Source organism: Bubalus kerabau, chromosome 16, assembly GCF_029407905.1.
Source record: "Bubalus kerabau isolate K-KA32 ecotype Philippines breed swamp buffalo chromosome 16, PCC_UOA_SB_1v2, whole genome shotgun sequence".
Classification (NCBI taxonomy): domain Eukaryota; kingdom Metazoa; phylum Chordata; class Mammalia; order Artiodactyla; family Bovidae; genus Bubalus; species Bubalus kerabau.
Window position 1 is genome coordinate 64097110 of NC_073639.1, and position 15394 is coordinate 64112503.

The following is a 15394-nucleotide window of genomic DNA, read 5'->3' on the forward strand; positions in this document are numbered from 1 at the left end:
GTGGGCTACAGTCCATGGGGAAGTAGAGTCAGACACGACTGAGTGACTAAACAGCAACCTTAACTACAGCATCTCTCAGAGCCTTTAATACACAAATGATCTTCATCAATCTTCAGTGAGGGAATCAAGGATGCACTGTTTTCCTCAATATATGAGACCAACAACCTCCTCCCTTTTTTGATGGAGTATCTACCAGAATAAGCATTCCATAAAACACAGTTAAGAAAACCAATGATGACCCAATTCTTTCATTTTCCAGAGGGAGGAACTGAGACCTAGGGAGGAAAATGAACCTGCCTAAAGTCAAACGCCAAGCAAAGGTAAGGCCAGAATGTGTGAATCCCATCTCTTTCCACCATGCTGCATGGTAGAGGGGTGTTCGGTCAATGACCTTGGAGCTCGGCTCCAAGAAATGAAAGATAAAGAAGATATTTTTTTATTTTTCATTAAATGCTTATGGATTAGGTGCCTTAAAAGTACACACAAAATATATTTTTTGAAAGACAATGAAATGTGGAAAAGTTGCCAACCGTTGTTTAAAAATCCAGCATGAAAGGGGAAAGAAGAAATGATGTGAGCAAGTGGCTACTGAGATGAGGCAAGTGTGGATCTCCACTTGGGGAGAATGATGAAAGTTTTATGAAGGTTGCAGACAACTGGTAGTTTTTGTTTGCTTGTTTGTTTGGTAAGTTTATTGATTTCTCTATTTTTGGCTGCCCTGGGTCTTTGTTGCTGCATGCAAACTTTCTCTAGTTGCAGTGAACAGGGGCTACTCTTCGTTTCTATGTGCAGGCTTTTCATTGTGATGGCTTCTCTTGTTGCTGAGCACGGGCTCTAGAGTGTGGGGGCTTCAGCAGTTTCGACGCGCAGGCTTTGTTTCTGCTCAGCATGTGGAATCTTCCCAAACCAGGAATCAAACCTTTGTCCCTGCATTGGCAAGCAGATTCTTAATCACTGGAACACCAGGAAAGTCCCTCCTCCACACCTTTAGGTCTGCTTTATGATCTTCCCAGAATGAGTGCCCCTGTCTCATTGGAGAACTCATCCTTCACTGCCCACCTCCTCCTTGAAGCCTCTCCATGGTCAATGGGTTGGCCCAGAACAAGGTCTATATGACATTGATTTGTTCATGAATCCAGGAACTCATTAAATACCTGTTGTGTGCTGGTCACTCTTCTGGGTGTGGGGGCACCCAGAGGTGAACAAGAGGAATGAGGTCCCTGATCTCATGGATCCACACAGCCTTTGACTGTGCGGATCACAATAAACTGTGGAAAATTCTGAAGAGTTGGGAATACCAGACCACCTGACCTGCCTCTTGAGAAACCTGTATGCAGGTCAGGAAGCAACAGTTCGAACTGGACAGGGAACAACAGACTGGTTCCAAATAGGAAAAGGAATACGTCAAGGCTGTATATTGTCACCCTGCTTATTTAACTTACATGCAGAGTACATCATGAGAAACGCTGGACTGGAAGAAGCACAAGCAGGAATCAAGATTGCCGGGAGAAATATCAATAACCTCAGATATGCAGATGACACCACCCTTATGGCAGAAAGTGAAGAGGAACTAAAGAGCGTCTTGATGAAAGTGAAAGAGGAGAGTGAAAAAGTTGGGTTAAAGCTCAACATTCAGAAAACGAAGATCATGGCATCTGGTCCCATCACTTCATGGGAAATAGATGGGGAAACAGTGGAAACAGTGGCTGACCTTATTTTTTTTGACTCCAAAATCACTGCAGATGGTGACTGCAGCCATGAAATTAAAAGACACTCCTTGGAAGGAAAGTTATGACCAAACTAGATAGTATATTCAAAAGCAGAGACATTAATTTGCCATCAAAGGTCCGTCTAGTCAAGGCTATGGTTTTTCCAGTGGTCATGTATGGATGTGAGAACTGGACTGTGAAGAAAGCTGAGTGCCGAAGAATTGATGCTTTTGAACTGTGGTGTTGGAGAAGACTCTTGAGAGTCCCTTGGACTGCAAGGAGATCCAACCAGTCCATTCTGAAAGAGATCAGTCCTGGATGTTCTTTGGAAGGAATGATGCTAAAGCTGAAACTCCAGTACTTTGGCCACCTCATGCGAGGAGCTGACTAATTGGAAAAGACTCTGATGCTGGGAGGAATTGGGGGCAGGAGGAGAAGGGGATGACAGAGGATGAGATGGCTGGATGGCATTACTGACTCAATGGACATGAGTTTGGGTGAACTCCAGGAGTTGGTGATGGACAGGGAGGCCTGGCATGCTGCGATTCATGGGGTTGCAAAGAGTTGGACACAACTGAGCGACTGAACTGAATTGATCTCATGGAATTTTATTTTACTTTATTTTTTTATATTTATTTATTTGGTTGCAGTGGTCTTAGTTGCGGCATGCAGGATCTTCATTGCACCGTGTGAGATCTTTCCCTGGGGTACATGGTCTCTCTAGTCGTGGCTCTTTGGCTTCAGTAGTTGCACCATGGGGGCTTCATTCCTCCAAGGCACGTGGGACCTTAGTTCCCCAGCCAGGGATCGAACCCGAGTCTCCTGCATTGCAAGGTGGATTCTTAACCACTGGACCACTAGGAAAGTCCCTCTCATGGAGTTTTATATCTACCATAAGGACAAAGATCAATCAATAGGTAAGCAATTAATTAAGTCATTTCAACTTCTTAAAAAAATAAACCAAAAAACCCAGTCATCATGATGTGTGTAGCTGATGTATGTACCAAAAATGGGCAACAGGCTGCCTAACCAAGTCACTTCTCCAAGGAGGACAACTATGGGTTAGATTAGCTGCCTTGGTATCCAAAGAGCAGATCCGAGGGGGGCTAGACTCTGTTTATAAGTCCCCTTCTTCTCTGGTGCCACAGTTTTTCCCCTGGGGCAGAAAAAAAAAAATTAAGGTTAACAACATGGTCCCTAAACCACAGGCTCGGGCAGAGCTGGAGACAGAGACCATGATTATTAAGTTCTGCCTGATGCCAAGATGAAAGGTAATCTATAAAAAAAAAAAAAAAAGAACTAGTACTATTAGGGTAGAGGTGGGTCAGCTCCTGGCTTTAGCCAGGGGCTGGAGAAAGCCTGAGGATTCTTCAACATGAAAGTGTTGCCGCAAAGACAAGCTGTGATTAATCAGTACTGTCATTAGTCCTTCCATTACCGGCTGGCTGGGCCTTCACCGGGAGGATGGCTCTTAAAAGCACCCTCTGCTGCTGCTGCTGCTAAGTCGCTTCAGCCGTGTCCGACTCTGTGTGACCCCAGAGACGGCAGCCCACCAGGCTCCCCCGTCCCTGGGATTCTCCAGGCAAGAACACTGGAGTGGGTTGCCATTTCCTTCTCCAATGCATGAAAGTGAAAAGTGAAAGTGAAGTCACTCAGTCATGTCCGACCCTCTGTGGCCCCATGGACTGCAGCCTACCAGGCTCCTCCGTCCGTGGGATTTTCCAGGCAAGAGTACTAGAGTGGGGTGCCAGTGCCTTCTCCACAAAGCACCCTCTACTGCACCCTAAAGAAAACCTTCATAACCACTAATACCCCAACCCCGCCCACCATCCCAATGTCCCTGGACTCTCTGAAGTTGTATACCTACTGCTTGCCAAAAACTTCCCCAACTAGGTATGTAATATACTGGGGTATTTTTTTTCCCTTCCAGTTTTATTGAGATATAATTGACATAAGTACTGTATAAGTTTAAGGTGTACAGCACATTTTGCGGAGAAGGCAATGGCACCCCACTCCAGTACTCTTGCCTGGAAAATCCCATGGACGGAGGGGCCTGGTGGGCTGCAGTCCATGGGGTCGGTAGGAGTCGGACACGACTGAGCAACTTCATTTCCACTTTTCACTATCCTGCATTGGAGAAGGAAATGGCAACCCACTCCAGTGTTCTTGCCTGGAGAATCCCAGGGACGGGGGAGCCTGGTGGGCTGCCATCTCTGGGGTCGCACAGAGTCGGACACGACTGCAGCGACTTAGCAGCAGCAGCAGCAGCACATTTTGACATTACATACTCTATGAAATAATCATCACCATAATGTTTAGTGAAGATCCATCATTTCATATGGATACAAAATTAAAGAAATAGAAAAAATTTTTTCCCTTGTGATGAAAACTCTTAGGATTTACTCTCTTAACTTTCATATGGAATACACAGTGGTATTAATTATATTTATCCTATTGTACATGCAATATACATCTTTCTGTATGAATGTGAGAGTTGGACCATAAAGAAGGCTGAGTGAGAGCTGAAGAATTGGTGCTTTCGAACTGTGGTACTGGTAAAGACTCTTGAGAATCCTGTGGACAGCAAGGAGATCAAACCAGTCAACCCTAAAGGAAATCTGAATATTCAACCTGAATATCCATTGGAAGGACTGATGCTGAAGCAGAAGTTCCAGTATTTCAGCTACCAGATGCAAAGAGCTGACTCATTGGGAAAGACCCTAATGCTGGGAAAGATTGAGGGCAGGAGGAGAAGGGGATGACAGAGGATGAGATGGTTGGATGGCATCATTGACTCAAAGGACATGAGTTTGGGCAAACTCCAGGAGATAGTGAAGGACAGGGAAGCCTGGTGTGCTGCAGCCCCTGGGGTCGCAAAGAGTCAGACATGAATTAGGGACTGAACAACAACGTGTAATATACCATTATAGTAACCACTCTGAAGATTCAATGCTATTGCCTCATTCTTTTTTTTGCTTTTCTTTTTTGGCTGTACTATGAGACACATGGAACTTCCCTGACCAGGAATCGAACCCATGCCCCCTACAGTGGAAGCACAGAGTCTTAAACACTGGACCACCAGGAAAGTTTTTGCTTTTTTTTGGCAGGGGTTGGGGGGTGGGGAGAGGGGGGGCAGCAGGGTGGAGCGGAATTCTTGCCTCATTCTTGACCTATGGGTCAAAAAACTAAAACTCAGCTTTGGGGGTGACCAAGTCAGAACTGAGACATCAAATCTAAAGTTCCTTCTACCATGTTCCACACCTTTTGGCCCCGTCCTCACACACCATCTCCTGACCCGTGAAGATTCCTGAGCAGCAGCTGAGGTCAAGAAAGAGCAGAAAAACCACCACTAGGGAATCTTATCCCCCTATGCTCTTCCCTCCTCTCTTGCTCTCTTTAATGGGGTCAACTCTTTGGCTTCTCCAAGGACCTTCCAGCTTCTATCTGCTATAGAGGCATCACACATTTTTCTCAAGGACACGGTGTGATCAGATTTTATCAGGCCTAAGAGAAACAGCATTTTCAAGGATGTGAGGGCTGAAAAGAAGGTGTCTTGGTGTAGATTCAGCAAATACTGGCAATTTTCTTCCAGTTTTGGTTGCTGTCAACTACAAATTCATCTATCACTTGTCCCAAGGCTGCCACATCTGTTGGGAACATTCTATGTTAAGAGTGGCATTGCTGGACCACCCTGGTGGTCCAGAAGTAAAGACTCTGAGTTTCCACTGCAGGGGAGTTCGGGTTCCATCCCTGACTGGGGGACTAAGATCCCGTGTGAAGCCATACTGCCTGGAGTTGTTAAGGAAGACCTCCCACCTCCTGAGAACTATAACTCAGTTTTCCCATCTATAGAATGGGAATAGCTAACTTCCTTAAGATTAAGAGCATGAGAAAATGCTTCTTTCTCTTTTAGTTTGTTAATTGCCTCACGCTGGAGGTATTCAGCCATGGCTCATCAATTCACTCATTCATTCAATAAATACTTTACTTTGAGCACCCACAGTATGCCCAGTGCTGCTTTAGGTTCTGGAGGTAAAGTCAAGAGTAAGACATGGGGCTTCCCTGGTGGTTCAGCGGCTAAGACTCTGGGCTCCCAGTGCAGGGGTCCCAGGTTTGATCCCTGATAAGGGAACTAGATCCCACATACTGTAACTAAAGATCCCATATGCCACAACTAAGACCCAGTGCAGTCAAATAAATAGATTTTTAAAAATAAGAAGAGTAAGACATATCTATATATCTGAGTCTAGAGGACCCCTAGCTTCCTCCAGATTCTCCAAGAGCTCTGTGAACCAAACAGCTGCAGTAAATCCTTTCTGATCCAGAGGCATTACAGGTTCCTGGGCCATCCTCCTCCTGCCTCTATTTCCCCATCTATAAAGTGGGACTAATGATAAACATCCCCCATGCACACACACAAGGATAACATCAGATTAATCCAATGAAGAGAACTAGGTGCTTTGAGCTCCCTGTGAAAGGGAAGATTCAAGCACTGTAGAGGCTGAGACTTGTCTACTGCCTGCACAAATGTGACTTTCTCTCCTGTTCCTGGGAGTCCACAAAATCTAAGAGGACACTTCTGGACCCTGGGGAGAAGCCTGAACAGGCGCTGGAAAGGGACAGGGTCCCAGAGTTACAGACCGAAGTGAGAGAGGGACCACGCACATGCATTTACCTCCGGGTCACTGGTTCCAACGCAGGCTGGCAGATCTCAACTGAAAGTTACTGCCATCTGCTCCATGACCTCAATCCATTCGCTACCATGCACATTGCAACTGGCAGCCCCAGCGGGCAGGCTGGCACTGACCGTAGCTGAAAAATGGGTCACTCCCAAGAGTCCCAAGGGCTGACCTGGGCCCTGGATTGGGGCAGGGGGTGAGCAGGGAGGGGCCTGGAACTTCCATCTAAAAGAATAGCTGGAAGAGTGGCATGGGTGAAGGTCTCGTCCACTAGGAAGCTCTCTAGACTCCACCTTCCCTCTGCTCTGGATCCCAGCAAGCAATGACATGTCACCCACCCCCTGCCATGTGTAGGACCCGGATGTCAGGTAAACCACAGCAAAGCAGAATGGGATATCTAGTCGATTTCACATGACAATAGGAGCTATTTTTCAAGAACCTACAGTATGCCAAGGAAGAAGTTGGGCATATGACCTGTACCACCTCATGCAATTGTTAGTCCAAATCTGAGAGCTATGGACTCTTGCTTTCAATTTACAGTGAGAAAACAGAGGCCCAGAGAGGGAAAAAAAACTGCCCAGAGTCACTCAGCCATAGGTGTTGGCCCAGGATTTGAACTCAAGAAGTTATTGTTTAATGAGTTACAGAGTTTCAGGGTGGGGAGATTTTAAAAAAAAAGTCCTGGAAATGGATGGTTACATGTGAGGGTACTTATTGCCACTGAACTGTATACTTAAAAATAATTTAAATGGTAAATTCTGCTCTGTGCATTTGACTACAATATAATTACTTACATGACCATCCTTAGAGGGAGGCCTAAATGGGATTATTCATTCCATGGAACTCTATACAGCAGCAAAAACATGACAAGTCTGCATTACTAATATGGAAAATTTCTTAGGGATATTGTTAAGCAAAAAAAAAAAAAGTTGCATAGTTATACATCTAATATGAATCAATTTATGCAAACACACACACACACTCAAAAAGCTCCATTTATTTTCTCTGTGTGTGTGTGTGTGTGTGTAGCCAGTTGTGCTTGTTTTGAAAACATAAATTTGTTCCATCGTGATTGATATATTTGGGAACAATCTGAGCATAACCAAATTTCGTGTTTGCTCATGCATGATTTCATCCACAAGAAACACTGGGTCAATGCAGAAAATTGCACCCAGCTGAACTGACCACACAGGAACACACCAAACAGACACCCCACAACCTCTTCCATCTGCCTCCGTGTACAGCGTGTGTTATGAGCCACACCTACCCACACCTGGGTTACAAATTTCTGATTTCAGACAAACCTCTTTCTCCCCATTCACAAGAATTCAAAAGCTGCAGCCTTTCTGGCACCACTTCCACAAGACAAGTTCAGGACTTTGCCAAAGTCGAATTCCATAGTTATTATAGCATTTAGATATTTCTTTTTTTTTTTTTAAGGTATTTCTTAACCATTTAACATGTGTAAAACTGTGCTATTGTTTTTATTAGTTTCCTTTCTTTTTTAATGTGTAGAGTGTTGCCTCCTTAGTTTTATTTTTCTCATAAGTTCTTGCAGTTTTATTGTGTGATTTTTTTTCATAGTGTAAGATTTTAGGACTGCATATGCCACATTATAGCAGAATTAACTGCACATACATCTTTTTCTAAAGATATACATGTACCCACACACGTGTATGCATGAGTGTATAGATAAATAAGTGAAAATTTATAAACTGATAACAGTGAACTTATCATTGGGATGGGGAGGTTGGGGGAAGTAGCTAGAAGAACTTTAGTCATATGTATTGGTTTAATTTTATAGGAAGTGTTGTTAATTTTATTAACTGTGTAGCTAAATTTTTAATTAAAAAAAAAAAAAAAGACCTCACCGTTTCCAGACCCATGTTCATAGCAACACTATTCACAACAGCCAAGATATGGAAGCAACCCAAATGTCCACGGATGGATAAATGGACAAACAAAATGTGGTCATTCCATAGAATAGAACATGACTCAGCCTTAAAAATAAGGAAATCCTGTCACGTGGTCCAACGTGGATGAACCTTGAGGACAGTGTGCTGAGTGAAACAAACCAGACACAGAAGGTTAAATACTGTACGAGTCCACTTATACGAGGCCCCTAGTGTACTCTGATTCACGGAGGTAGAAAGGCGGGTGCCAGGGCTTGGTGGGGGAAGGGGGGTCAAGAAATGGAAAGCTAGTGTTTAATGAGAACAGAGTTTCCGTTTTGCAAGATGAAAAGAGTTTTGGAGAACTGTGGCACGACAAAGTGAATGTATTGACCCCTGCTGAAAATGGTTAAGATGGTAAGATTTAACACACTTAGAAATGGTTAAGATCACAAATTTTAGGTTACAGTTTTTTACCATTGTTACATTAAACAATAATAATAATAAACTTAGGGATTTCCCTGGGATCCAGTGGTTAAGAATCCACCCTCCTGTGCAGAAGACATAGGTTCAGAGCAACTAAGATCCTGCAAGGGTCAACTAAGACCCAGTGCAGGCAAATAAATAAATATAAAAAAAATTTTTTTTAAGATCCATAATAATGGGTATAATTATATCACCTTGCTGCACACCTGTAACTAACATATCATTGTTAATTAACTCTGCTGGAATCTAGAATAAAAAATTTTTAAATAAAAATTCCATAACAAACCCCATGAAAAGTTCCACCAGTAAAGCGACAGACACTCAAGCTACCCAAAAAGATAGAGAACAGCCCATTTCCTGAAACTTCTAGAAGAATACAGGAACCCTGTGTAAAACTAGAGGGTTGACTCTGGTTTATCAGCTCCTCCGGCCAGTTGGTTGATTGACTGGTGGAGGCATCATGCCCCACCCAGAAGCTTAATATGAGACCGGAGTCAGGAGGGCACCATAAATAACACTTTAACCACCGACTCTTCACAGGGCCAGGCATCCAGCAAAGCACCACGTGGATTTGTCCCTCCAAATGTGCTGTGAAACCAGATCCTGCCTGCCCTCCACCAAGAAGGTGCCCAGAAAATCTATGACCGGGCACACCGCAGCAGGAGGAGCACCGGGCCCCAGGGTGGTGGGTCAGCCAAGGCCTCCAGACTCCATCCCATGGGCCACCCGCAAATGCCCCGGTGGCCCTGCCAGCTGCTCCCAGAGAGAGAGAGGCCCCGGAGATGAAATAGCACGCCTGCATGCGTGTGTGCTGCATAGCAGGAGGACGATCTTGGCAGTCCTGTGTGGGAAGCTTTCGGAACACCTGCCTCTAGGATTGCGGGGGTGGGGGGCAGACCCTCTGCCAGGGCTCCCCGCCTTCCCGGGGCCCTGAGTGATCCTCAGACGTGCCCTGGGCCACCGCCACCGCCTTCAGCGGCAATCAGAATAATGGGCCGCATCTGCCCTCACTGATGAGCGGGTGGGTAGAGGAGACAGGATTTCCAACCATCTGTGTTTCCAGCATCTCTGAGCCACCAGGGGAAGGAAAGGGCACTCCAGCCAGCTCCGCCCCCTGCCAAGGGCACTGGGAAGTGTTGTCTCTTCGCTCAGAAATACCGTTCCCACCTCTGGCCCTCCTGGTTCTCAGGCAACCTTTGAGATTCAGCTAGTGCCTCCTCCTCCAGGAAGCCTCCCTAGCCGCATCTCTCCCACCTCTGACCCCTGGCAGATAGAAGCCCTTTCGACCAGGTCTCTCATGCCCAGACCAGTGCCTGGCACAGAGAAGGCTGGTTAAAGGAAGCTACACAAGATGAGAAGGAAGTTGAGGTCTTCTCAGAGGTGGGGATCAAGAATGGGGGGATCTTAAAGCTGGAACAGATCTTAGAGGGACTGAGGGAAGTCATCATTTTCTTGGCTTCCCCAGTGGCTCAGATCGTAAAGAATCTGCATGCAATGCAGGAGATGCAGGTTTGATCCCTAGGTCAAGAAAACCCCTGCAGAAGGGAATGGCAATCCACTCCACTATTCTTAACTGGAGAATTCCATGGACAGAGGAGCCTGGCAGGCTACAGTTCATGGGGTCACAAAGAGTCAGACACAACTAAGCGACTAACACTACCTTTTCTTGAGAATCTGTTCAAAAGCCATCTCCTTAAAAGCACAGGCTCAAACACATAAACCAAACATTCAAGGGCTATTCTCACAAAGTTAAAGAGTTACCACACGATGCAGCAATTTCATTCCTATGTATGCATCCCCAAGAGAAATGAAGACAAATGTCCACACAAAAACTTGTGCAGGGGACTTCCCTGGAGGCCCAGTGGTTGGAACTTGGTCTTCCGATTCAAGGAGTGCAGGTCTGATCTCTGGTAAGGGAGCTGGGATTCCACATGCCTTGTGTCCAAAAAGCCAAGAGGTGGAACAGAAGCGGTATTGTAACAAATTCAGCAAAGACTTTAGAAATGGCCCTCATCAAAAAAAACCCAAAAACCCGTGCATGAATATCTATAGCTGAATTATTCACAGTAGCCAAAAGGTGGAAACAATCCAAATGACCACCAAGTGATGAATGGATAAACAAAAGGTATATCCGTACAATAGAATATTATTCAGTCATAAAAGAAATAAAGTCCTGATATGTACTACATCGTGGATGGAGCTTGAAAACGTGGTGCTCCGTGGAAGAAGCCAACCACAAAAACCCACATATTGTGATTCTCTCTCTCAGAAACAACCAGAGTCGGTAAATCCATGGAGACAGAAGGCAGATTGATGTTTGCCAGGGGCTGGGGGGAGGGGAGAAAGGGGCATGACTGCTTGAAAATATTTTCTGTGAAAATGTCTGGAACTGGATCAAGGTGATGGTTGCACAACACTGAATGGACTGAATGTCAACGCATTGTTTGCTTGAAAATGGTTAATTTTAGGGACTTTCTCAGTGGTCCAGCAATTAAGAATCTGCCTTCCAGTGCAGGGAACACAGGTTTGATCTCTGGCCGGGGAAGATTCCACATGCCACAGGGTAACTAAGCCCACGCACCACAACTACTGAACCTGAGCTCTAAAGTCTGTGTCCCACAACAAGAGAGTCTGTGAGCTGCGATGAAAGCTCCCCACAGCGCAACTAAGACCCAACACACCCAAATACATAAATAATTTTTTTAATGGCTCATTTTATGTTATGTGAATCTTACCTGGATTAAAAAACAAATTCCAGGGACTTCATTCCTAGGTACCCCAACTCTTGCTAGACCCCCAGATGAAGAACCCAAAGTAACACCCTTCTTTCTCTTTCATAGCTGAGGATAAGCCCAGAGAGGAAACAGAATTTGCTTCTCCTTTTAGATCTGGAGTCAGTGGCCCCTGACTCCCCATCCAGTGCTCTTTTTACATCTTCCCAGGGTGCTTCTTTGCCCTTGTGTGTGTGTATTAGTCACTCAGTCATGTCCGACTCTTTGCAACCCCATGGACAGGCTTCCCTGTCCACAGGATTCACCAGGCAAGAATACTGAAGTGGGTTGCTATTCCCTTCTCCAGATCTTCCTGACCTAGGGATCGAACCTGGGTCTCCTGCATTGCAGGCAGATTCTTTTACCATCTGAGCCACCAGAGAAGTCCCGCTTCTCAGCCTTACACGGTCTCAGACAGCTGTGTCCCACCCCCCGCCCCCTGTATATGTTTCCTATCTCTGAACCTCAGTTTCTCCAATACAATTGGAGATTTGGGCAAGACATGATACCTGTGATCATATGATTTATGGTAGGTATCTGAATGAGCAGTAATTCATTTTTATGCATTCATTGTTATTTTAACATGTTCTGGGAAAAAAAATATGAGGAGCAAATCAAGCCATAAGTGATAGAGATGAAAGGATGTGTGTATAAATGTTTTCCTTTTTTTCAAGTTTTCACTAATGTTTTGTTTTCCTTAAAAAAAAAAAAAAAAAAAAAAAAAAAACTTGCATTTGCCACACAAAAGCCAGAGGGCTTGAATTCATCTGTATCCTTTCTTGGTGAGGAAACTCATGCTTGCTAGACTTAAAATAGATGTTTATTTTTTATTTTTTCAAGTGAGTCAGTTTAGAGGAAAATATTCAGAAAATAATCCTACAGGTGGTGTAATCATGGAACAAAAGGGGAAGAAAGAACGTGACTAATTGGAGTTCAAGACCGGCTGAAAGGCAGCTGTGACATTTTGCGACCCCATGACAAGTTCTGGGCTTCCCCGGCTCCTGGCCTGACTATTTAGGGTTCCAGCTTGAAACACACCAGTCAGGATTGGCAAGGAGACAGGTGGGACCTTCAGAGGGCCTCTCTCTGGGGCAAACGTGTGAAGCTTTGTCTCCAAACGGCCCCAGACTCCACACGTTGGTTGACCAGCAGCCTTGGGAGCCATCCCTGACTGTCCCCATCTCCTCTGGTGACCACCCTGCTCACCTCCCAGGATATCTGCACCCTGAAACCATCCTCCAATGCCAAGCAGTGGGCCAGCTGCCTTGCTAGGAGGGGGCTTTTAAGAGAAGGGCATAGATGAATCCTTTCTGGGGGAAGTGTCTATGCTTAAAGCCTGACCCCAAAAATTCTTTCCTTGAAGCCCAGAGTCATACCTCTCTGCTGGTGGAATTTGAGGCCATGTGACAGGTGGTTGGGGGAGACATTTTTGAGCGGTGGGGGCCTTGCCAACCTCTCCCAAGCACACCCCTGAGGCAGCTGCCGGCTTGTCCCACATTTGGACAAGCACGTGGTCCCTTTCCTGGACAGATTCACCTCGGGGGTGGACAAGTCCAGCCTAGCTGAGTTGGCTGACCGCTCCCTGAGTCCTCAAAAAGTTACCTTGCCACACACCCTCTCTCATCCACAAGTTCAACCAAGTACTTGATAGTAGCTAGAACACAGACCTGGAGTCAGACAGATCCGGGGTGAAGTTTGAGCTCACTGGTGGGCCATGGGGTTGTGTGGCTCTGGGTGCGCCTCGGGACTCCTCACCTCCAACCTAGGGTGAATCATCCCAACCTGGCAAGGTGAGGCTTAGCACATAGTAGGTGCTTGATAAGCAGTAAGTATTAGTTTAAGGAAAGTGTGAATTCTTTTTTAGACAAAACTCATCGAACTCTATGGCTTGGGAACTAAAAATAGACCTAGACCAACAAAATATAATCTGTGTGTGTGTGTGTGTGTGTGTGTGTTTGGGGTGCTGAGAGATGGGCGGGTTGAGGGGGGAACGGATGGACTGGAAAAGAAAAACGAACATCTCTCCAAATACTTGTTTTATACTTTGGGTTACTGAACCAGGCGACAGTATTACTTACTCCAAAAATTAAATTCAAAGCTATATATCACGTGGCCCAATGCCCAGGTCACCTCTCCCCAGAGCATGTCCCCACCCCCACCCTTGACCACAAACAAGGGCATCTCTTTGTCCCTCCTCTGAATTCCCTTTGCAAAAGAGCCCAAGTGAGAAACGAAAAGGAGGGCAGCTCTCAAACAGGCTGTTAGATTTAGCCAAGCAACTGGTCTCCCCATCGCTAATTAAGTTAATCCGGTGGGTTTGTCTTTTCTTTTTCTTGCCTGATTTCCTCCCGTGGAATCAGCAGGGACATTAGAGAGGAATGTGCCGGGTAACCCAGCAAGCAGGCCTTACTCTTCAGCTGACAAAATGTATTAACGCCACAGAAGAGGAAAAACGTCCCCCAGCCCACCCCCAATACACACACACACAATGCAACTCATAAAACACCGATTTTGTTTTCAGCTGACCCTCCAGTGCATGCGCCAGGGTAAATAGATCTGCTTTCTGTGGCTTTAACCCCCCTTCTCCTTCTCCACCGTTGCCACCTCCCCCACCCCATGTTTGAACCGCTCAGATCTGTCATAACATTGTGTCTGTTTATCCAAAATATTTCCACTCAAAACGCTTGTTTCTTCCACCCAACTGACATGTTGACACAGCTCCTGACAGCTGAGTGACTCTGATTGAAATAAAATGGAAAGCAAACACATTTGCATACAGTTTATAGACAGCCCGGGTCTGAGGAAGTTAGGGAGATTGAAATCAGGATTTCTTATCTTGCATCCTGCCCCCCCTCCCTCAGGGTCCCTCCCTCATCTTTTTCCGAGCTCTCTGCTTCTGGAACGTGTGGAGTGAAGCATGGCCCCATCACTGGCGTGGGCAAAACTTCCTTTATGGTTTCTGCCCAATCTTCTCCTTTCTTCAGCTGGGGCATTCAAAACTCTCCGTGATTTTCTTCTGAAACGGCGTCTCCCATGTTTTCCAAGATCTGAGAGCCTGAGGGTATCTAAACAAATGAGCTCTGTGCATTTTGAGTGGAAACCATCCCTTTTTTGAAATCATTTCCATAAAATCAGCGAGTTGCACTAATATTCATCTTCCATGTATACTTTCTCAGATAGTCACGAATACTCCTCTTGGGCATTCCCTGGCGATCCAGTGGTTAAGATGCCACACTTTCATTACTGAGGGCACAGGTTCAATCCCTGGTCTGGGAACTAAGATCCCGCAAGTCGCGTGGTGCAGCCAAAACCCCCCCCCAAAACTGCTCTTAATCATTGAGATAGCCTGGGACACACTGAGCTTCAATACTTTCTTTTTGGCTGCTCCATGCAGCATGTTGGGATCTTAGTTCCCCAACCAGGTATTGAATCAGTGCCCCCTGTAGGGGGAGCACAGAGGCTTAACCACTGAACCACCAGGGAAGCCCAGAGCTTCACTTCTTATCTCCCCTACGTCCTTAGGAAATGCAACTCCACCTAACTCCCCACTCCTTTCTGTTTTCATAAAGGAATTACAAAGGAGCACTCAGAAAATCCAGGGACAGCCGCTGCCTCCGTCACATGCCCGTGGTGGGCACGTTAACTGAATAGATCACTTTTTCTCACTCAATCTCACACAGCCTCAGAATCCTACTCAATACAGCCCCCCAGGTACCCACCACAAGTTGATCCGAATTGGCCTGCAAGACACCACCTGTTTCCAACCTCTCATCTAATGTGGCTCTCAAAGCAGTGTCCCAAGAAGAACAGTAACCCAGTAACCCAAGTTGAATAGGGAACTTGTTAGACATACAGAT

At 45.7% G+C, this 15394-nt stretch overlaps 1 long non-coding RNA gene across 3 annotated transcripts in view; it reads right to left on the reverse strand.

Annotated features, from left to right (window-relative positions):
- Nucleotides 1–2305: 2305 nt before the first annotated feature.
- LOC129630102 (uncharacterized) overlaps nucleotides 2306–15394 on the reverse strand; it is a 28833-nt gene continuing 15744 nt past the window's right edge. For 2 of the 3 annotated variants that reach the window (XR_008703536.1, XR_008703538.1), the window contains one exon: nucleotides 2306–2597. This is a non-coding gene — a long non-coding RNA (uncharacterized LOC129630102). Of the gene's footprint in view, nucleotides 2598–2713; nucleotides 2866–15394 lie in introns of all 3 variants that reach the window. The other variant, XR_008703537.1, reaches the window with a different exon arrangement.